Genomic DNA, 23,110 nt, shown 5'->3' with positions numbered 1-23,110 from the left:
AAAAGAATGGTGGCTATAGTAAATGGTTTGGGCTTCAAACTGTGATTTTTCAGATGGGTGTCTGGAAGATGTAGGGCTTGGTAATAAAAGAAAGACTTTCAAATAAATTGCTTTTAAAAAACTCAACTGCTAGCCACAGAAAAGGACTTAAGTATTTAAAGGACACTTAAGCTTACATCTCTGAAAATTTCAGTTGAGGTAACACCTAATACTGGAAATATGAGAAACCACAGCCTCTGCCATTTTTCTTTTACTTTTCTCACAAGTGCCTCAGTATTGCCAAGGCTGAACAATCAGATGCCTTGTTCATGCCTAGAGCCTATCATCAGCCACAAGTGAGATGTTCCTCATCTTTGCTTCATGGAAGGTTTGAGATAAACATACCCAACTGCACTCCTCCCAGGAAGAGGCCACTTTCTTTAAGAGTCCAGATTAAGGTAAGTTTCCAGGTAAGTTTCTGCTTAGGGGATTGTTCCCAGATGCGGGAAGTCTTCATGAATTCTGTTCTTAGCCTCATGAGAGTCAATCTTACCCTACCTCTGTCTAAGCCTATGCTTTTCCAGAGGGTAGAGTATCCTCCTTCTAGCCCTTGAGACTGTGCCATTATGCAGATAGAGTAATCACTTCACTATTTGCCTTAACTTTATCACTTACAGTCAGTCTATCATAGGCTACTGCATTGTTTTTTCCTGGAGCATCCTCATTTTCTGCTCTTATGGTCCTGTCATAGTAAATTTCTGCTGATTTCAGACAACATTTTTCATGAAGCATCAGCTCTGCAGGGTCAGCAGTGGCAGGAGGCAGAAGGGAGGCCGGACATCTACAGCACATGGGTCCCCACACCCCAGCATCCAGGTCAGTAAGGAGCAACTTTGGCACAGAAAGGGTGAAAGAAGGAGAGCACTGTCTGGAAAGCTCCTGTGCTGGAAAGTTAAAGGAGCATTGGGCAGGCCATGGTGCATCACCTGCCCAGGCACCACTGCTGGGATCCTGCTCCGGAGGCAAGAGAAGCAAACAAGATTATCGCTCACTCTCAAGAATTTCGGGAACATGGCAGCCCTATATTTGTCTTATTGAAAGACATATCTGGCAGTGAGGAGAAGGTGAAGGGGGGGAGGAGGAAACTGGGAGATGGGAAGGGGGCTGGTGGTGTTGGACTCCACATACAGCTCTCACCATGGCCTGAGGATTTCTACCCACATGGCACCCTGTGGACACACCTGCACCCACTCCAACGTATGCCTGACTGCACGTTGTGGGAGCACAAACAGCATGTCACTAAGCTGGGCAGATCTACCTAAAAAACACTATTTAGGCCCCCCATATTCAGGCAGGTTCATGACCAGCCACCTGTAGACAGCCGGGTGATGAAAGACCAGCAGAGCCAGTGCCAAACTCCCAGGGGGGGCGGCTGTGATGGGAAGGGGCCTGGGCTCCGGCCATGACTTACATTTGGGGATGAGGATCTGTGTGCCTCATTTGCGAGATCTCAGACAGAAGCAAGCTGCTGCCTGAAGGCTAGAGAAAAGAGATATCTCCTCCAAAATAATATTTGGCGCCTGTTATGAGAAAATGCTCATGGACAGGGGTCAGGAATTCTACTGCTGTGCTGACCTCTGAAGAAGAGAGAAATAGCAGTAGGTTTACAATCAGATTTAATTACATATTCCAAATTGACCATGAAATTTTATCATTAGGTAACTAACCTCTTTTAAGTAGGAAAGGTGAATGATGGAGTGAGACTGCCTCATTGACTATTATTGCTTTACCTGGATTCCTGTGTCTCCCTAATGCATCTACTAATCCTTTCGTTTAACTTAATATGAGGAAGAAGTCAGCTTTGTTCAATCCATTTGCAAAATGAGAAGATGCCAACTTTTCCCTTATACACTGGTATTTATGTTAACTAACAACATGAAAAAGAGCACTAGAGTTAATCACTTTCAATCAATGTCAACTACATTATTAGTTAATGGGAGTTTATACTGCATAATATTATTTGTTTGCGAGCCATTTTCTGATGTGTTACATCTAGTTAAATGCCTTATCCTTGTGTATTTTAAAGAGAAAAAATGAAGGCTAGCGTCAGTGAATTTGTAAACATTGGCACACAGAATTAATTTTACTTAATCATAATGAGGACATACTGTAGTAATGTAAGAGTATGACTTACTTCTGCAAACCACATGTAGTAAGCTCTACATAGAGCCGTATTTTGCTTTTTAAGTCTTTTGCCAGCTGATTCTGAGCAGATCACTATTTCTACAATCTGATCTTTAAAATTACTATTTATATATGAAAATATTACTTAAATACAAATCTAATTATTTCTACATTTTGTGTAGCTGTGCAAGCTTCTTAAATCCCACATGTACACCCCATACTCCAACTCCTGTTGCATGCACACCACTCTATTGCATCTTCTTGATGTAATCTCATGTTGTCATTTGAGGATCCGGGAGAACATTCAAAGCCTGAAGATTTGCCTTGAATGAAGCAAGCTCAAATCAGAAAAAAAAAAGTGCATTTTAATGAACTTGTCTATAGCTGAACTGCCCAGGAGTTTTGCATTTACCAACATTTTCCACTACTACTTTGACCTAATATTCCTTCTTTGCTCCTATACATCTCCTTTGCATCATCCCAATCATTAACTAAATGGCTATGAGTAATAGGAGAGTAGCAAGTAGATGGAGCTTGAACGAGAAAGGAATGAACTATATATGACATAACTCTTTTTTCTAAAAAAGGACTTCCTGTTCCATTATTACTTTATAGTACAACAAAAGCCTGACCTGAAAGTTAATAAAGAGAGCATGTTTACTAATTAGGCTTTATTCTCATTGGTCCATGTTAATTGCAAAATATCAATCTATCTTACTTATGAATATGCAAATGTATGTCAGAGTGGCACAAGTTTCCAGTACACAGTACTCTGCTAGCTTTAATTAGATCAAAAGTGGGTCCAGCTCAATTCAACAAGATGGGCCCTACTCTTTAATCAGGAAAATAAGTTTGTCTCCTACCAGTATCTTCTTTTGACAGTCAGCAAACACTAATTAACAGACATAGCTATATTAATTGCATTACTCCACTGTATTCTTATCAGCTAGCTGATGTTGCCTGTTTGCTAATGCAAATAGTTGCTGCTTTAGTAAAGTCAACTTGCAAAAGTCTTTCTAATGCTAACTAGCAATCAATGCATATAAGATTTCTAAGATTTCTGTAGGGAATTCTGCATAATAGATGTATTCTGTCTTTTGAGGTATCCACGGCCATTTAGTATAATTATTCCTTAGAGCTGCACCTATCATATTATCAGCTTTTTCGGAGGATAAAGAACACAACTTATTTGTTTAAGAACAAAGGACTATAATAATTTCCTTTAGGAATCACTAAATCACTAAGTTAAATGAAGATGTATGACCCAATGGAAAACTTGCATTTATAGTAATTATGTATTTTTTTTTTACCTCAAGATTCCTTTAACATCCTTTAAAAGGCAACTTACTGGTTTTACAAAGTAGTGACTTGACAGCCCTGGAGACTGTAATCCCACAGAATGGGTTTTACACAGACTGTGCTGGCAAAGCTTCCCAGGCTGCCCTGTCCACGGGTTTTGCCTTCAGCCCTATTCTTTGAGGGCCACTGGGAGGGCCAAGAGGGTAATCCAGTCTCTATGTTCATTCAGCTCCTAAACTCTCTGAGATTGCCAACCTGGGTGTTGATTAACACTTGCCACTTGCAAGGGAGTTTTCATCATGTGGACAATAGGCTGCCATGAGCAAGGCTGAGACCACCCACCCCTCTCACATTGACTGCCGAGCAGTCGTCCCCAGGTTGTTAACGTTTTGTCCATACTGGCTAGCACTGGTATCCTAAAAGGGAGCGGCGCAGTTGTCTATCAGGCGATCTCTCTCTCTGCAGCCAGCCTGAGCTCTCTTTGCTTTGCCCATATGTAAAGCAGACCGTGATAAATGGATCGTGCTAAACATATATGGTGCATACATAAACACCCATGTGCTGCTAAAGCTGGGTAAAGCTAGACATGCAGATTTTAGGCAACACTGTAACTAAGGTGGCCTGCACAAACTTATAACTGTACTTTCTTAACAACAGTGCCTTCTTGTACTTGTGGGAGGATCTGAAATGAGAGATTACCCACCCAGTCCAGGGACACATCAGCCGGAGACCACTCTCACATCAAGTTGAGCTGGTGTTATTTAAGACCACAGCTTTTAACCTTGCGATGCAGAAGGCAACAGAGTCAACAGGGCTCACGTACCACAGTATGTTAGCTGGGTGCAACGATATTGATGGAAAAGCCATGTGCCCGCTTTGTATTGCAGCACCAACATTATTACTGCCAGTGGAGCCACACCGGAACAGAATAATGCTTCTGATTTTTCCTGGTATAAGCAAGACTAACATGGTTTGGGGCTAGTATTCCCAAGTGGAATCTGCAAATGAAATTATTATGTATTATTTATATATTTATGGATATACCTTCACACGGTTGACATTTTAATGAATCCCTACAGGGAGGGAGTAGAAGTGATAATGAAACCTCCATGTCAAAGCCTCTCCAGCTTTCCAGTGTAGCTGGGATACCCCTTTATTCTCCCCCCACAATTTGTTTGCCTTTCCATTTATTTTTTCTGGATAGGAAAAAGAAGTTGCAAAAGGATGCTCAAATAAATTTAAAGTGTGTGATTAATAAGCTTATGTACAACAATAACATATTTTTCAGATCCTATCCATTTTTAAAATAATGTTTTAAATCCAGGTGCACAGACATAAGGGAAAATCTCAATATTAATTCTGATTATCTTTTTGCCCCTTTTCCCTTTTATATGATATTTGGGGTATAGAACATGGTCATGCTCAGTCCATAATTCCTATAGTCAATATGAAACCTGAGGACTGTCTCATGGCAGGATGAAATTTGTATTTGCATTTAGGAATGCAAAATACATTGTAAGATTCAAGTGAGTTTTTGCTTTACCGCCAGCCTTTTATGCATGTAAAGCTGGCTGTTCTGTGTATTATAACTCAATAGTATAGCAGTAGATTCATTTAAGTAACTTTGCTAAACTTTATGTGGCTAGAACTTTCCATGCTGGAGAGACGATATATTTTTTCTAGGTTCCAGTTAAAATTGGCAGATTGTTTCTGAAGAGATGGCTAGTGAAAAATATGTTTTCATATGTCAAATAATTCTAGTGGCTTAAAAAAAAAAAATCAATGATGTAAGCTTTCAGGCAGGTACCTGATGTTTGTCAGAGACATTTTTTTGGGGGTAAAAAATGTACCTACTGTTCTCCCTATGAAAAATTTCCTTGAATTTGGACAAGTTAGAGTCTTTGAAGAAAACCTACATGCAGGTTGCATGTGTTCACTAGACGCTTCTTGGAGGAGTCTTCACAGCTAAATGCGTTGTACTTTAATCTTCATTAAGACATAGCAAGAAAGCCATCAAAAACTTCTAGCTCCATGGCTGGCTCAGCCACCAGGCTAAAAGACAAGCAAGAATTATGCTCCAGGTTTCAGTGTAAAAGCCAGAACAAGTTGAACAGTTTGGCACTAAGTTAGGATCCTACTTCAAACCCCTAACAGGCAAGAAGGAAAGAGAATCCAGGCGCTTCCCCTCTCAAACAATGGGTTTGATGGGAACTAGAGTCCCTTGCCAGTGCTGCCCACCTTTTGTATCCAGTACTGAAACAGACACCAATGCTGATTACGCTTCCCTCGCCTGGTGACAGGGATCATCACCCAAGAATCAGTTCTTGCCTCACTCAATGTTGCCTCAGCCAGTTTGGGGTGAAAGCACCAACATGACGGACCAGAGGAATCCCTACCTAAAACAACTGATGTTCCCTGGAGAGGCTGAGGCTTGGTTCCTGGTACAGAGGAAAATGTTGCACCTCCTACCTCCCAGAAGGTTAATCTAGTACACTGCACCCTGGGGTAAAGGGGCAGAGATGCCATCTTCTGCAGCTCATTTTGGATTCAGCCTCACATCTCTTGTTTGTGCCACAGAAGAGTAAAGCAAAATACTGTATTAGCCTTAAAGATAACGATTTAAGTGAAATATTTCAGACTGGTTTGCTAAGGAAATGAGGCTTCTGTCCTTTTGGCTTTCCACTTCTCTGTCAGTCAGCCTTCTTAATAACTTTTTAGTCTGTTGGGCAATTTAACCTAAATTTGAAAGAGGAGCAGAAGTCTTAGAGACAATTAACTGCATTTTTTGAAATCTGCAGCTGGGAAGTGGAGAGAGACCCAGCATGAAAACCCCATTGAAAAGAGGGCAGGAAGAACTGGGATGTGATATGTTATGTGGCTTGGTAGTAGCCAGCTGCCCAATCTGCATATGCATGGCTCCAGATTAGCCAGGGTATGTGTTATTTCTTGCCTGACAGATGTCAGAGGGTTTAGAGAGGGAGAGAGAACTATTGTGGTGGGAGTGAGGGAAGGAAATGGGATACAAATCTGTAGGAAACCAGGCTCCATGAGCTGTGATATTCACAAGACAATGTGTTTTCTTTTTCATTTTTGGTAAGAAAAACTTACAAGCATTGTAAAGTTTTACCTAACCAAATGATTTTCTTTTGATTCATTTCCCCTGTCAGCTAACTAAAAAAACCCTGTTGTGTAGCCTAACATTTTTTAAAAAGGCAAATTGTGGAAATATACACAGTAAAAATTGCACTAATAGTGATTTCCAGTGTCCACAGGACTAGCAGGCAGCATCAATGTCATCAAAAGAGATAGAAGGAGCAGGATGAGGTAGGAAAGAAATCTGGGCTGTCCAGTCCCTTTTTCAGGGAACTGTGGGAGCAGTGGCAGGGAAACAAGACACCTCTGGGTTAACAGGGCTTGACAGCAGGAGCAAACGGGATGGCTAGAAGATGGCAGCATGCTGTGGTGAGCTATCAACACATAGAAAAGCACCTCCAAGAAATGGCAGTGATCACTTTGTCAAATTTGCTTTTTCATCTTATGGCAATTAATGCAAGTTTTCTACGCCTAGGCCATTCCACTACCCAAATCAGACACTGGGTTTGGTTCACAGGGGGTTTTTTTTTGTACATTATTTGGAGGAAAAAAAAAAAATTCCTCCACCTCCTCCTCATCTTAACCCGGAGTCCTAACACAAAAACTAGCAACGGGATGAATAAGGAATGACCGAGAAATCCATCCTGCTCCCTAACTGCAGTCCTCCTTTCCCTGCCTGTATCTTCTGCCCCCATTTACATGAATGCCAGGGTCTAAATATTACTACGAACTGGTTAGGCTGCTCTCACAGCACTTAGACTGTCCCTCCAAACCAGCGCTGATGCGCATACCCCAGCACGCCTGGCGGAGTCTGAACAGGCTTCTCTAAAATATTCCCCAAGTTAAGTGTAATTTTGTCCCAGCTTGTGGTCTTTCCTGCTAACCAACCTTTTCCACCGCTTCCTTGCGTGCTGACTTCAGGCAGGTTTCCCTATATAATAAATACCAGCGCCTCGTGACCCTGCTGTCAGAGCTGGCTGTGCTCCTCCAGGCACAGAAGACATTACAGCCACACGGTCTCTGATAGAGCAGACTCCACTAACTGTAATTCACTGTTTGTCCCAGCCTTTATATATGTGATTTTTCTTTGTCTGCCTTAATCCAGTGCAATACAGAGTTCTTACAGATTCTTTGCTGAGCTTGTTCTCCTTTGGATTTAAATCAGGACTTTACCAGAGCCGCCTAAAGATTAATTATCATGCAGAACAGTGCTTAGAACATGACTGACCATCCCAGCAGGTATCAGGTTACTGTTTAACTCTACTGCCTTGTCTTTGTGTATCTATTATTAGCTCCTATTTCATGCTTGGCATATGGTTACACTTAACACTTTCTCTAGTAAAAGAGAAAGCTTGCACTGTAGCTCCATGGAAAATCACATTGGCACAACGATGGGAGTATCTTTAGCTAGCAGCTCATTGGGAGAGAACACAGCAAGTACCTTATTCCTCAGGTTGTAACATCGTTGGAGCAGGGACATTTTGGGATTGTTTTAATTATTATTATTTTCAAATTGGTGTTTGTCCAGGACCTATTCTGGTTGTCCTGATCTGTGGTTGCACCTCTAGGACCAGACTGGGACCAGCGTCATGGTGGGAACTTATGGCAGTCAGAGCAGCAGAAATGTGAAGGTAAGAGCAGAAGGAAGACAAACACAATGTGAAACACTTTCTTGTGCTGCTTTTTTACTTCTTGTTCTTTCTTGTGGGGAGCCACACAAGGAAACTGTCATGATTTCCTTCACCTTCTAGAGAGATGCTAGGTAGGACATACCACACCAAGGACTTCAGAAACAAGTACTTTTCCCTTTAAAGGGCCTGTAACCAATGTCATCAACCAAAGACCTCTCCAAAAGAATATTTTAAGTTTGTCTTGTGGGCTTCCATGCCACAGTCTAGCTGGAGAACATAACCAAATCAGTGGCACTTGGAGAAGATAAAAATCTTTGCCTTGTGGGGCACTCGGGCTTGTTTTTCTCCCTGAGAAAACTGCTGTTAGGGGCTTCCCACAGGGATCTGGGGCCGGGCAGAGACACCTACCTGCCCGGCTCAAAAACCTCCGTGACCCAGTCACCTCCTCAGCGTGCTGCAGCCCTCTGTGTAACATGGACCTGGACATTTGGGATGTCATTGGTGGTCCTGAAATTTTGGAGACGGGGTCCTACAAAGACTAGAGGCTGAGCAACAAAGTGCATTTAGAAAAAAACACTTACTGAGCTTACTCACGACGTTGCCAACTTGCAAAGACATGCTGTCGTGCCTGCGCAAGCACATCAGAAAGCAAAATTGCGGTTCCATGCAAACGACAAACACCTTAAATCCCGCTGCGTACTTTGTGAACGTGGAGCATTTGCACTGTGGTGCGGTGACTTGACAAGCACATACAGCAATGGCTGTGAGGAGCAGGGCTGGCTTCCCTGTGTACAAAAATACAGCCTTCATTTACAGTACAAATATTTGAAGGCAATTCTCAACAATCTCTTCAGCACAAGAAAAAATGTTACCTCTAGCCATCCTGGTTGCCAAAACTTTAATCCTTATCAAATGGAAATCACCATCTGTCCATTAGATCAATGACTGGCACTTGAGTCTCATTGATTTAGCTATTATGGAAAAGATATCATACGAGATACATGATAAATTAGACTCTGTCATGGATATTTGGTCAGATTTTGCTCAATCTTTCCAAATGAGATAATTAGCTATAGCTTTCTAATTTTAAACTAGTGTAAGTGTCACAGATTAAGTGACTGTAATCTCTCTTTCTTATCCACTTTTCTTTTCACATACATGCATAATGAGGCTTTTGTCTATAATTTTGGTGTCACACTAAAAACATTAAAAGATGTAAGGAGGAGATTTTCCCCCGTAGTTTGAGATGTAAAACTTCTTTATTAGTCAGAATCAACCGTTATAAATCAATTCAGTTATTCTCTCTGAGTATTATAAGTAAATAACAAAATGTCCCAAATAAGCTTCAGTCATTTGATCAAAAATTGCACAATATTTTTACATCTTAAATACCTTTTCTTGAAACAATCGCAATGCCACCCTAGACATCTATCATGGCTGTCATAAGTTTAAAACATATGTGCATTTCTTTTGAATTTCTGTCATACCAGAAAGACAAAGTAATAACTGCAGAAACATGGCAACCGCCTATGTTCAAACATGTAATCTGGGTTTTTTTCCACGCTGGCATTTTTAAAGGTCTCGCAGGCACACACTTGAAAGCAGCTGCCATTGTCACCAGCTCTTTGAAAGTCAGTCCTCCCTGTGGCAATTGCAGAACCTGGCTTTGTTACAGCGGATGCACGCGGAAAAGCAGTGCTTCTTATTATGGGCTACGTGGATAGATAGATTTAATCCACATGATTGCGTATTATCTTTCTTCCATCCGTGCCCCATCCAGCAGACTCAGAAGGCACTTTTCTCCCTTTCTCTGGGTTGGACCCATCAGTCCTCGCAAGTTTTGAGCACAATTATGGTGGCCTACAGCTGACCCTTGCTACCTCACCCCTCTGCGCTCTGCTTTGCACCCCAGTGTCACACTTGAAAGGCTTTTAGGGGTGCCTGGCTCTTTACATCGTGCAGACAGAGGGAACAGCAGCGGCTTTGCTGCCAAAAGTAGCAGTCAGCTCCTTTATCCCCCTGTTCCTCATCCCCAGCTCCTCCGGGGCAGCCCTGCAGGCAGCCGGCTCAGGGGACTGACTGCGGTGAGCGACGGCGGCGATTTCCATTTCCATTTCATGTTCGTCCATGGGGTGGGTTACACAGGTCAGCCGTCGGAGGTGTTTTGACCTGTGCTCGCAGGTATAATGGCGCAGGCTGACGGCATTGAGGAGGACAGATGGAAATGCCCGCTCAGGGCCAGGGGCCGGCAGGACTGCTTCCTCTGGTAGCAATGCTGGCTTTAGCAAACGTAAAGTGTCTATGGAGCTACACATTTAAGTGGTGATGAAAGTGTGTATTTTTGGCCTCACTTTCCCTGTGTCAGGTGCGTTATCCCCCAGTCTGCTCCAGAATGAAGCACCGCAGCTGATGCTGAAAACGGAAGTTTCTCATCGATAAATGCTGGGGGAAGAATTAGAGAGGAGAGGAGAGGGTAGCCTGAAGGGCTTGAGCCTTAAGCTCCAGCTGATATTATAAGAAGCTGTTATCTCTGTATCTAGCACTGCACCAAACCAGCAGTCAGCCCTACCTGGTTAGTTCAGGAGCAACACCTCCCCCAACTCCCCCTTTCCTACCCCACAGGCTTTTACTAACTGTTTTAAAGTACTTCTCTCTGTGAGCAATTACTATGTCCTACTTGTTTAGATTAAGTTGCTGTCAGTTCATTTTCATCCAGATTCCTACGTCAGTCAGACACTGAGGAACTGCTAATGAGACAGCGTAATCTGAGTTCAAAGAAAATAGCACAGCAGAAAACATTTTTCCTGGTTAAAACATTCTCAAAATTACCTTATATACTGGGCTACAGGTCTCTTGCAAAGTTGTGACCACTGAATTTGCCACAGGATGCAGGGTAGCTTACAAAATTATGATCCTACAAAGTTTTCTTGAAAGTACTCAAAATAAAATTAGTCCTGATGGGATTTTTAAGCTTTCCAGAATAATTTAAACTGAAGCAGATTTGTCCTCTTGGACCTGCAAATAGCATACAGCAACATTTCTCTGGGAGGTAAGGACTGTCCCACTCATTTCCAGATGTTACTCCTGAAGGCTAACAGAGATGATGCACATTTCAATACTTGATTACTTCAGCTGTTAATCCTCCTAATAAAACTACAGCTGCATGGCTACTGGGACGGTTATTTTGCACTATACAACTCCTACTCACTTGTCAGGAAACCCTTATATGTAATATCTCCTCAAATCCTACATTGCGGTTATGAGTAGGTAGTATGTTGTTGAAAATCAACACTAGAATAAAGTCAGCAAATAACACAACCATGGATGGCCTTTGGAATGATTATTACACTTAGGTTAATTAGATTTTTTTTTGGGGGGGGGGCAGGGGTGTTAACTGAACCTGCCTTAGAATTTCCAAGGACCTGTTACAGACTGCCACAGAAATGAATAAATCTAGGTAGGGGAGCCAGATGTACACAACCTTCCTACAGAATACTCAAGCCCTTGATTTTATAAGGACAGGAAAGATACACAACATCCGGGGGTACAATAACGCTAAGGACTGGGCAGCTAGAATACAGACATACACGTACCCCTGGCACTAGCACTTTCCTACGTCAGCCTTGACTACAAAAAATGGAGCTTTGAGCCTCTAAACGGGGGCAAAATCTGTCTGTCTTTTGCCTGATGCTACTCTAGCGAAGCCAATGGCATTCTTTGACATTTCACGGGATATATGCTAGTGCAGGATTTGCTGCTGCTGTTTTCCTGCAAGCTCCCATTTCCTTAAAGTTGGCTGTGCTAGAACTTCTAAAGCCAGGCAAACTGAATCTGTATTAGCTTCCCATTATTTTTTCATGACACCTCCTAGCCACTGTAACTTCCTCGGTGTTGTAGGATTTACAATTTATGTCCAGAAAGTACTTTCATGACCCTGAGGACAAGTATCATGTATTTCCAGTTTTGCTGTGTTACTAAAAAAAAAACCCCTGCAACAAAACCCAACAAAAAACCCCAGTAAGACACAAACCCAGAACTTCTAAACTACCTAATAATGAGGTAATTCACAAGATCCTGTTTCACAGCAGTCTAAGTAGCACACCAGCATTATTGCACAGCACAAAGTGATGTAAAATGAATTAATAGTCATAGAGCCTCTGCTACCACTGCTGTCAACTCCTAAGTGAGAACTAATTGCTCATATGATTCACTTTTAGGTTCTCTCCTACCTTCCCATGTAACTTCCCTTCTATTTGCAGTACTATTTTCAATAAATCTAATTCATTGCCCGGTTATCATTTCCTAATGTGTCTTTGTTTGAACAAGGCAAGAGTCGGCATGGGAATCTTTTGTTATTCAGCAGAACTTTTGCTTCAGTGAAGTCAGTCACACTTGCCCTCGCCTTTTTTTTTTTCCTTAATAAATGCCATATATGTTGTCACTAATTTGAGGGGTTTTTTAAAGTGCACGGATTCACATCAGAAAATGCATAAAATCGGAATCTACTTCTGTTGCGCACATAAGATACATTCAGGAAGAACCCTCTTTGTTTTAATACAAAGATACTCGTGCTTATGTTGCCACGAAAAATAAACTCATAAAGTTACGCTAAAAAAAACACACCTTATTGTGCAATCGTTAACGACACCACATTAAAACCCCCAAACCTCAACTCCAAAATAAACCAGAGCAAACCCCCCCCTACCATATAGTTTAGGCCAAGCTGCCAAATCCTATTACAAATTCAATCCTATTAAAACGTTCCCAGGTTTAAGCCTGCTTTGGAGTTTTTCATACGAGTGCGTGACCCCAACCCAAACCCCTCCATGTGTGGTCAAGGGACCTGCGGATAATTGTAAACTTCACGGGCTCCCATTAATCTCGGCACAGTCAGATATTAGCGCTTGTAAATCAGCACCTAAACAAGGACAATAGTTAAAGCCATCAATAGTCTTTTAATGAGGCAGATCAAAAACAAATGAAAGCAGCGGGACACTGGGATCTGCCAAGGAGGGGCAGGGAAGCCAGGGGGCTTTGTCTTCCTCCCTCGCACACAAGGGGATGGAAGGAGCCCGGGACCTCTCTCCTCCGGCTGCCGGACCCGCCGCGCAACTCACACGCGGGGGAATGCACGCCTCCGCGCGCGCGCCTAACGCTCCCGCCCCGGGGCCGGGGAAGTTGACGGCGGCCTCGCCCCGGGAGACGCGGGTACGTGCGGCTCTTCGGCGCGCACCCACCCGAGGCGAGGGGCCCTGCCCGGCCCGGCCCGGCCCGGCGCGGCGCGGCGCAGCACCCCTCCGCTCGGCAGCCGGGCGAGAGGTCGCCGGGTGCCTCCCCGCCGCCGCGCAGGCGCGCCCCGGCTCACCCCGTTGCCGGGCAACGCGCCGCCGCGGGCAGCCGGGAGGGCGGGCGGCAGCGCTGCACGGGGCGGTGAGGCGGCGGCGGCGGGTCTTGCCCGGCCCGGCCCGGCCCGGCCCCTCTCCTCTCCTCTTCTCTCCTCTCGTCAGGCCCGTGGGCCGCCCGCTCGACCGGCCGCTCTTCGCCTCGGGGCCGCGAGGGAGAGTAAGGGAGAGGAGAGCAGCGGCGCTGCCCGCGGAAGCGCAGGCCGCCAGAAGCGCCCCGGAAGCTGGACAGGGGAGGGCGGCTGGGCCACCTGTCCCGGCTCGGGCCCCGGCGGGCCCTCGTTAGCGCTGCCTCGGGCGGGGGGGTGTGGGGGGGAGCGGTACCCAACCATGCACGGCTTGTGCTTGGAAAGCACCCGGTATTTCAACAGGCACTCCCCCCCCCCCCCCGACTCCCAGCTTAATCAGCCCCGGAACCCCATATCTTGGGTTCCCAAAGGTAAAGAGTTTGGTGAGAAAATGGAGGTGAAGCCCCGGTCATGTTAACAGGGAAGTCCTGCAAGGAGCCCTTCAGCCCTCCAGCAAAAAGGGTTTCACCTCCATAGTATGACGGGAGTGGGAGTGGGAGACGGCCCCCAAGCCGTACCTGCTTCTGTGGGTGAGGTTTGCGTGGGGAGAGGATGCTTCGATAGTACCTCGATGTGGCACCGAGCTACAGCTTTGCACCTCCTGCGGCGATGGAGACTACAGAAAGCTACGCACACCGAACTGGGGCTGCATGGGCCATGAGGCACTGCCAGGGTGACGGGACAGACAACGGTCTTTGGCTCTCAAGCAAATGTTTAGGTTTTTATTTCTTTTCACCCCTATGTAAGAACTGCAGAGGTTGCATGTGAATAAGAGTTAGTCATTAAATCACTGAGAAATAATTCCATGGCTAATAATATTTTCTTTCTCTTTCTAATGAGATCACCTCACACTCACTGGCACTGATACAAACATTCACAGCTAAGTGCTCAAAAGAGGTTGAAGTACAAACTGTATATAATTCACCGCTTGAGAAAACACTATTTCAGCACAACACAATGCGAGATACTCTCAAGTATTCCTGAGGCAGGAAGAGTGTACCACAGTCAGGCTGAAGTGACTGTTTACATCAACCTGATTGCACTTATTCTTCAGTAAAGCTAACAGCTCTCCGCATTATTAGCCCATCTTCTCAGTTCTGAGGACCTCACAGATAAGGGACGAAACCTAAATTCCCTGATGCCAACATGGTGTGTGCTAGCGTGTGCAGTGCTACGGATCAGCGGTCAGAAGCGCTTCAGCGTTGGGTTGGCAGGAAAGCGTGCTTTTGCCAGCTGCCCAGCCCGCTGTATAAGGAAGCCTGGCAAAACCTCCTCCTCGCAAGGCCCGGCCGTGGTCACAGCCAAGAGGTGGCAGTGTTCTATCCATCATCCCTTTCACGCAACACCCGGGCAGGTGCCTGCCTTGAACAAGGTCTTTCACCTCACCCCGGCACCGTTCTTGTGCCGATTTTCATTGCAAAAACCTCTCTGCTGTCCCTGGACTCAAGGAAAAAAAAAAAAAAAAAAAAAAAGGAATTAAAAAGCTAACAGAGTTAGAGAACCTTATAAGCTGAAGAACAGGAAACAACCGGATCACTCACTGGTTTCACAGACACACCCCCCCCCCCCCCCCCCCCCCCCCCGCCCTGGCTTTGCTGGGTTGGTACCCAAACAATGTGTTCAGTCCACAGTTTGGTTTTCCTGGTCTCATGGAAAAATTGAAACGTGGAATTTAATGAAATTCGAGGCTTGCTGACTAAACTTAGGGTTTCAGGAGTGAAGAGTGAAGCTTATGTGAAGAAAAGAGTAATGCAGAGGTAATCACTATCCAAGGCATGCTGTCATATATGCATTAAATAGTAACACTTATATATATATACACACACATATGTATATCCATGCATATAAATGAAGAAGCACTTTTCAGTTATGAATATATAATCTGAATTTTTATATGAAAAACACAATTTTGATTTTTTTTTTTCAAAATAACTTCATTTCCTCAATAAAGGAGACAAGGAAAAGGAAACAAATTTTGTCCTGAAAGTATACAAAACCAAGCAGGTCATTGGATTTCCTGTGAAAACCTGGAAAACCAAAAGAAAAAAAATTGACCCAAACCAAGTATTTCCTTATATATGTAGTGGGAGAAGCCTAGACTTAATAGCTGAGTCTCTAAACAGGAATCATTATCCTTTTTGTGGATATAGGATACTATGGAACGGAGGAGCACTCAAATTCACATACTGAATCAAGGGCACAGTAATGAGTAGAGCATCGTCTGTTCTCTGTCTGCTGTCCAATACACTGTAGTACTCTGCCATGTAATTTAATCTAGTACAGGTTGCAGCATTAAATAACAGCAGGGACACAAAATATTGTTGGTGTGTCTACCCCAGAAACTATTAAACCCTTCTCAAAATGTTGCCCCTTTGTCCATTTGTTCCTTTTTTCCCCTCCAAGGGAAAAAAAATAAAGGGGAGAAATAAAATTGCTATCTTTCCAATCCCAAGGTGAGAACACTCCTGCTTCTCCTGAACTGCACACTCCTACATGTGTAATTCAGTGGAAGGGAATACCACAAGCAAGTTGAACTGTGAAGATAAAATCGGGGATGAAGACCTTGATTAAATACTCTCTGACTATTATTATTAAATATACTCTGATTAAATACCTTTACACCGGGTGCAATACTGGGTTACAAAACATGTCCTGTTGGCTTGGCTGTAAGGAGCATCCTGTCAACCAGGAGAGAGGGAAGGGATTTTAGGGTAGTCACTTAGAAGACTTGCAGACTCTCCTTCCTCCGACATCAGCCTTTGCCATTAGGGGCCTCGAGGCATTCGGAGCTGTGTGTGGGGTCAGTTAACTCACACTTACCTTCTTCCTCTGAGACATGTCAGAAGGTAATTCTAGACACCTGCTTATCCTCACTGGGAGTGCCACATGCCACCTCCCTGCTCCATGTGTATGTAATTGCAAAGCCAGCAGGGGATATTGGATGATATTAGGAGGTATGGCACCATTAGTATGCACTGCAGCTTCTTGTCATTAAATACAGAGTATACATTCTCTCTATTGTCATCAGGCCTGACTGAGGCAGGAAACTACAGAAGAAACTGATTTTCCAGGCAGGAAAAAACAGGAGCAAGCTGAAGTGGTTAGAGCACGACTTTGGGGTGCTTTGCCCATCCTTTACCAAACAATTTATTTTCCTAGCTGTCCTGTCCCACTGCTGGTCGTATGTGGTTTCTCAAGGATCAGCTGTGGGTTGCAGCTTCGTTGTCACCTGCAGCTGCCATGCTGTCTTGACGTGCCACTCACTGAAGTCAGCCACAAGCCAGGTACTGCAAGTGCCTCTCCTCAAAACAACCCCCCCACCCGCCACGAACTGCGCAGGAGCTTCTCTCCGCATCGCTGTTACCTTGTGCCTCTGTTAGAGGTGGAGGCATTTCTATACACATCATGTACACCGACTCCTACTAATGCACTGGATTCCTGCTAGTTTTACCAGGCAGTTTAATGAGTGGCGACAGCATTAATGTCACTAGCTGGTCAGAAGTTAGATGTCCACTCTAGCCTAGATGTCTTGATGCCATCAGTAGTCACTGGTGAGAGATTGGCACCTTCAGAAGGCAATTAATCTCTTTTTCAGAAACCATTTTAGACTGAGACGAATCGCTTGCTGAAATGCAGTTTTTTCTCTATTTACTCTAGAGGGAATCTACATTAGCTTAAACCGTACATCTAACTTTTCAGCCATCTACTTTGTATTAGATCAGTCTCAACTTGGTAATTATTATACATCCTTGAATGCTACATTTCATTTGTCCTTTGCTGCCTGCTACATTTGGTGACTAGTCAGTTCCTAGCTTTAGCTGAAATAAATCTTACAGTGTACAACGTTGTAAACTAAACTATTAAAATATCATACTCATTATCACCAACATCTTGTTTTATAGGACCTTCCTATTAATCATGGCAGCTCTATTTGTGAGGGAGGTTCATCAACCAAAAAGAGATAAAACAATGTATGATTCTCAATGTCTTTCTGAATTCTGAACTTCAAAGTATGTTGTGAGTTAGAAAAATGTGTGTGATGTTGTATGGCATAGAAAATTAGAATAAAAACTTCATGAGAATAGATATTCTGTAAGATTTCAAATTATTCTTATGCCATAAGAATGGTGAAGGGTACAGCTAAAATATTGTAAATAAACTTATTCTCTGAAAATTTTCAGCATCATTTTGTAATTTTAAGAGGTTTGGGAAAATGGAGTGGTATTATATGATCCAAACTCCCATCTTATTATAGAACCTGGTGAGTTTAGGGTAGAGAAGAGGTTCAAGTGTAAGTGCATGGCATGTACATCTCTGGGAAACAGTTTGTTGGAGGCAGGACCTTGTAAGTGCCTTAGAGTGAAAAGCTTACTAGGGTGTTCTGAAAATTTGCATGATAAGTGTCCATAAAGTCACAGGGTGCAGTCCTAGTCCTATTTAAATCAGTAGGGTTACTGATTTAATAGACCTTTCTTCTGACTTCAGTGCTGCCACTCTTGTTCTTATTAAATCTGTTTTGTGTCCAAAATATTGACATTTTTTCAGGGGCATTAATTGCCCCAGGAGATAATCAAATAAGAACGCAAATTTTATATCTTATTTAAACCATGCTTTTACTACAGGTAAATCAGGAAAGCAAGAAACAAAATGAAGGCTACAGTGTGAGGATTTTCTTGTGTGTGGGGAGCTTATTAGTTATATTTCCAATGGTTTGGTTAAATTCTGTTGCCTGAACTGTAAAATATTAAAGATCCAAGATAAAAAAGTGCTCCCATGCTTCAAATCTGACCAATTCTATTACGTGCACTATTGAAGGATGAAACTTTTCTGTTGGATCAAAATGCTGGCAAGGAATATTTATATTTTATATAAAGCTATCTGCAAGGAAACAAGTAGACAGAGTGAAGCAAGCAGCCATAAAATGACTTTTTTTATTTTGAAGTAGGTCAACACTGGGTATATTATTCTTATTACAACAGTCATGTTAAGCTTTTCAATTAGGAAAGGATGCGTCTATGAAGTTCTTCCAGTTTTTATTGATCTCTATGTCATTTTTAGGGTGATGAATATCTGTATCGTATGCAACTGAGCTAAGGAAACATTTCTTTCCCGACTTCATCTGTCGCTGAAGGGAATGGCTTTGGCCATTTCAATGCCCATCCACTTTACAATCAAAGGACTTTACATTAAAGGAAGCTTCATGCATTTTTACTGTCTGTTACAACACTGCCAAGCTCTGAACTCCTCAGTAGACACTAGCCTGCTGCAAAAATTGTGGTCTGTGTGTTTCCAAGCCCCCCAAAACATGATTCCACGCCTGGATCTCTGGGAAATTATCCCAAGTGCTAGATACACTTTGAAGCAGTGGAACCCTCTGTTCTCTCCTGTCAAGGGAATGAATGTATTGCTTCAGCATCCCCAGATCCAGACACAGGCTTATGACTTCACTGTGGAACTGAGGAACCATCATGTACTTTGGAAAAAAGGGAATTAGGCAAGGCACAATTACTAGTTCACTACAAGAATTACTTATCCAAAGAAAATTTCTCTATAACAGCCTACTCTGCTACTGAGTGCTGAAAAACCGCAGGCAGGCTCCTTGGTCTAATTCCTTTACAGCTGTCATCCTACAGATGGGCAGAGTCCACAAGCTGAGGCAACTTGGCTCTTTAATGTATAAGCGTGGGACACTCCTACTTCACAGAGAGGCTGTTCCTTAAAGAAGGAATAAGAATTTCCCTTTATTTTTGTCAGGCTGACAGAAGGAGCATTTTTAGTTTTTCCAGCCACCCCGTGTCCTATGGGAAGTTCCTGTGCTCTCTATTTTTGGTGAGTCATTATATGGATTTGCTCAAATGTGCTATGTGGAGGGTTCCAGAAATTGGGGTAATTTCAATACTGATGACCACAGTGTCTGTCCTACCTACTTTTGTAGGTACCCAGTGCCTAACAGGAACAAGATCTATTCATCCCCAGATAGTATAAAAACACAAAGTATAGGTGACAGTGAGGGTTGTGATCCAATCAGAGTAAGAAATGGAAGGGTTCGTGCAACTGAAATTGGGTTCATCAAAAGACAGGGTTATATTCTTTTTCCTCAACGTATAACAGTACCTAATTTTCTTGAGTATTTTTAGACTGTGCTACAAAAGAATAACTATAGAAAATGTTAATATTTGTTCAGAGTAATTCCTTTTTATCATGCTTCAAAAAGTAATAAAATTGCAGTCTTGGATCTGTTTTATGTTGTCCTTGGACATGCCTGCAAGTAGAATTAAAAAAGCAAGAAGTAAAAATACTAAGAAATCACGTGATCCTTATTCCAAGACAGACTGAATGGATGGACTAAATCTTTCTCCCTGTGGCCACCTGGTACTGTGGTGATCTATTTAGAAATGAGTAATTCTGTCTCATCTTGCAAATATGAAGGCTCTGTTTTTCAATTTCCAGAATTTCTTTTCTTAGTTTCACAATGCTGTGCTAGCACAAGGAGATTTCCAGAGGTGTCTCATTACTTCCCATTATCTTAATCCCATTTAAGAGGCAAAAGATTGCTCCAGGGGCTTGTTGCTCCCTATCCCTAGACAACATTTTTGTATCCGGTATATTTTTCTTCCTTGTCTCCTTCTCCTCACCAGCAGAAAACCTTTTTTGCAAACATTCCAACAACTGGTCACGACCACCATGTCCACTGAAAAAAAAAGAGAAAATATAATAAAACCCAGTCTCCTGCCCTTCCTCAACCCCCTACCAACACATCAAACATCCAAATGCTTAGTTTTTTCGATCCATGATGCCACTCAGCGCTCCATTCAGAGTGAATACCACAGTATTTGGTTTCAATGATCATGCCTCCTCTCCTCTCCCTCTCCTGTGGCTTAATGTCATCTACTTTTTTCTACTCTTCCCATTGGATCTTCCTTGAGATGTCTCAGAAGAACGTCCAGCCCATTCCAGCATCTTCCCGGTGCTGGTGGACCCTGCCCTGGTCCCTCAAGCGTGGACCAACCCAGCCTCCTCTTTTAGGGCTCCTTTCTCTGTTTCTTAGTGTTTAGCTGGATGCGGTGGTTGCTGCTAACCTAGCTGAGCAGGTAGACTTGTGCTCTCTTTGGCTTTGGTTGTCGTGGCCCGACCCAGGCTGCCTTTGTGCCATACCTTCAAGGAGTTTTTCTTACCAACACCGCATGGCGGACTGGACTGGCGTGCCAGGCTGCGTGTTGTTAACAGACCAGCAGAATAACTGGAATCTGCTGGAGGTGCAATTAAGCCTTTCTTCCAGTTTCCTTTCATGTGTGCCAGATTGGCCTAGCCTGCCATTTTATTGAGCCTGACAGCAGCTTTCATCCAAGCGACATTGATGAGAGTGCGTAGTTGCTCACACCATCAGCCTGCCAGCTCCAATGGACAATCTGAATAGCTGTGATCCTACATTAAAATGTCAGCATTAAGGGAGGAGAGTGCACCATTTTGTTGCACAGCTGTAAAACCACTTCAGCAAGGCTTTCAAGCTCATTATTGCACAAGCAAGGGGTTTCAAGCATGAGTGCTCATGCCCTGTTCTCCACTCCCCCCCTCTTGTCAGCCTTGCTTCTATAAATATGCTTTTTTTTATTTTTTAAAATGGTATTCCCTGTCTCATCAAGGAGCAGCTCTCAGGCTGGAGCAGCAGCAAGGTTGCAGACATAGCAAAAACACAAACTTTACAATTGTGGAGCAGGACAGTCTAAGCAAATGAGGGGCTGTCTTATAGAGACAGTTCGATCTCATTTTCAATGAAGTGCATGCAGGCTGTCTTGCCAGTATAGAAGCAACACACTACCGAAAAGGTTTTTGGTAAGTGCCTCCTCTCCTCTCCTCTCCTCTCCTCTCCTCTCCTCTCCTCTCCTCTCCTCTCCTCTCCTCTCCTCTCCTCTCCTCTCCTCTCCTCTCCTCTCCTCTCCTCTCCTCTCCTCTCCTCTCCTCTCCTCTCCTCTCCTCTCCTCTCCTCTCCTCTCCTCTCCTCTCCTCTCCTCTCCTCTCCTCTCCTCTCCTCTCCTCTCCTCTCCTCTCCTCTCCTCTCCTCTCCTCTCCTCTCCTCTCCTCTCTCTCCCGGTGAAGGGCACTGCTGCAGCTGCATCTTGCCACAAGCAGACACTTTCCTGAATACAAGTAAATTCACCTGCACACACAGTGTATCTTTAATCTTCTCAGTGGAAAAAATAAGCTTTTACCATTCTGGCAGTGCAGAGGCCTTTACCTAGACAGACGTTTCATCTCAAAACTTGCAGCATCCTATAACGAAAGAGCTCCATGACAATTTGCTGACTTTGCTAGAAATGTGTTGGGTGCTTTGTACTGTTGCAGGCCTATTTCTAGTTTTGATCCAAGCTCTTATGACTTCACACCAATGTCCGGGAGAAGGCAAGATCACTTGCTGATGGCTCATCATAGAAGTGATCTGTGTACGTGCTGACCAGACCTTTCAGCTGCTGGTATTCTGCAATTTTGTCAGCGATTTTAGAGACCGTGAGTACCTGACCACTCTGCCAAACACTGCAACCATTTTCAGTCCCAAGGAGGCATTTTACAACCTGTGTTTTTGTTTCTCTGTTGTTGTTCTTGGGAATTCCTTGACCATTTGCCCTGATATGAAGTAAACAGATGTTGAAATGGTGGAAGCACATTTCTGTGTTTGAACCAACATGACCACCTAGAGAATTGTCAGAGGAATTTAAATAAAAAGGCTCCAGCCGTTGAAGGTAACATCATGAACAACATCAAAAGCTAAACATTTCTTCAGGTCTCAAGCACTGAAGAGGGTAATGTTAGCTACTGTGATGCTTTGCCTCTGCATTCGATTGCCATTCACAAGACAAGCTGGAAGTGGAAGTTTGCAATGAAAATCTGGTATGAAGAAAAAGAAAATTGCTTTTGGAATGGTGAATGTTAGTAAATAAATACTGAGTGCTGAGTTCTTTCTCAGGCCTTTTGATAGTTTCTACTCTTATGAGCTCAAAATATAAATCAGATTAATGTGATTACCTGCATTTGAATAGAAGGACAAGTTATCCATTACTGTTAGAGCTCATTTTGCTAAACTATAGTAATCTGGAGATTAGGAGGTGGTACAAATTAGTGTCTAAGATCCCTGTGCAGACAATGAAAATGGTTAAGCACCTCTGGATAATGAATCCAATGCTAGAGGAAGTGTTAGGCGTGGAATTACTTCCTCTCTGGAGGTTCTTGTCCCCCTGCCCATGGTCTGTGGACTCAGGTCTGAGAACTGCCATATAACCTGTAGGTGCCTGTGACCAGATGAAGTGAATTCCACAGAGAATTGTCAACTGGCTTCCTGAGCATGCAGTCCAAGTAACTACTACTCTTTCAGATGATGATTTATAGTCACTCAGAATATTTAACGGTCCTGAATCAATGGATGTGTTTATTTCTGGGTTTTCTCAAGCTTCCCGGTCAT

Source organism: Balearica regulorum, chromosome 3, assembly GCF_011004875.1.
Source record: "Balearica regulorum gibbericeps isolate bBalReg1 chromosome 3, bBalReg1.pri, whole genome shotgun sequence".
Classification (NCBI taxonomy): Eukaryota; Metazoa; Chordata; class Aves; order Gruiformes; family Gruidae; genus Balearica; species Balearica regulorum.
Note: the sequence above shows the minus strand (reverse complement) of the source record.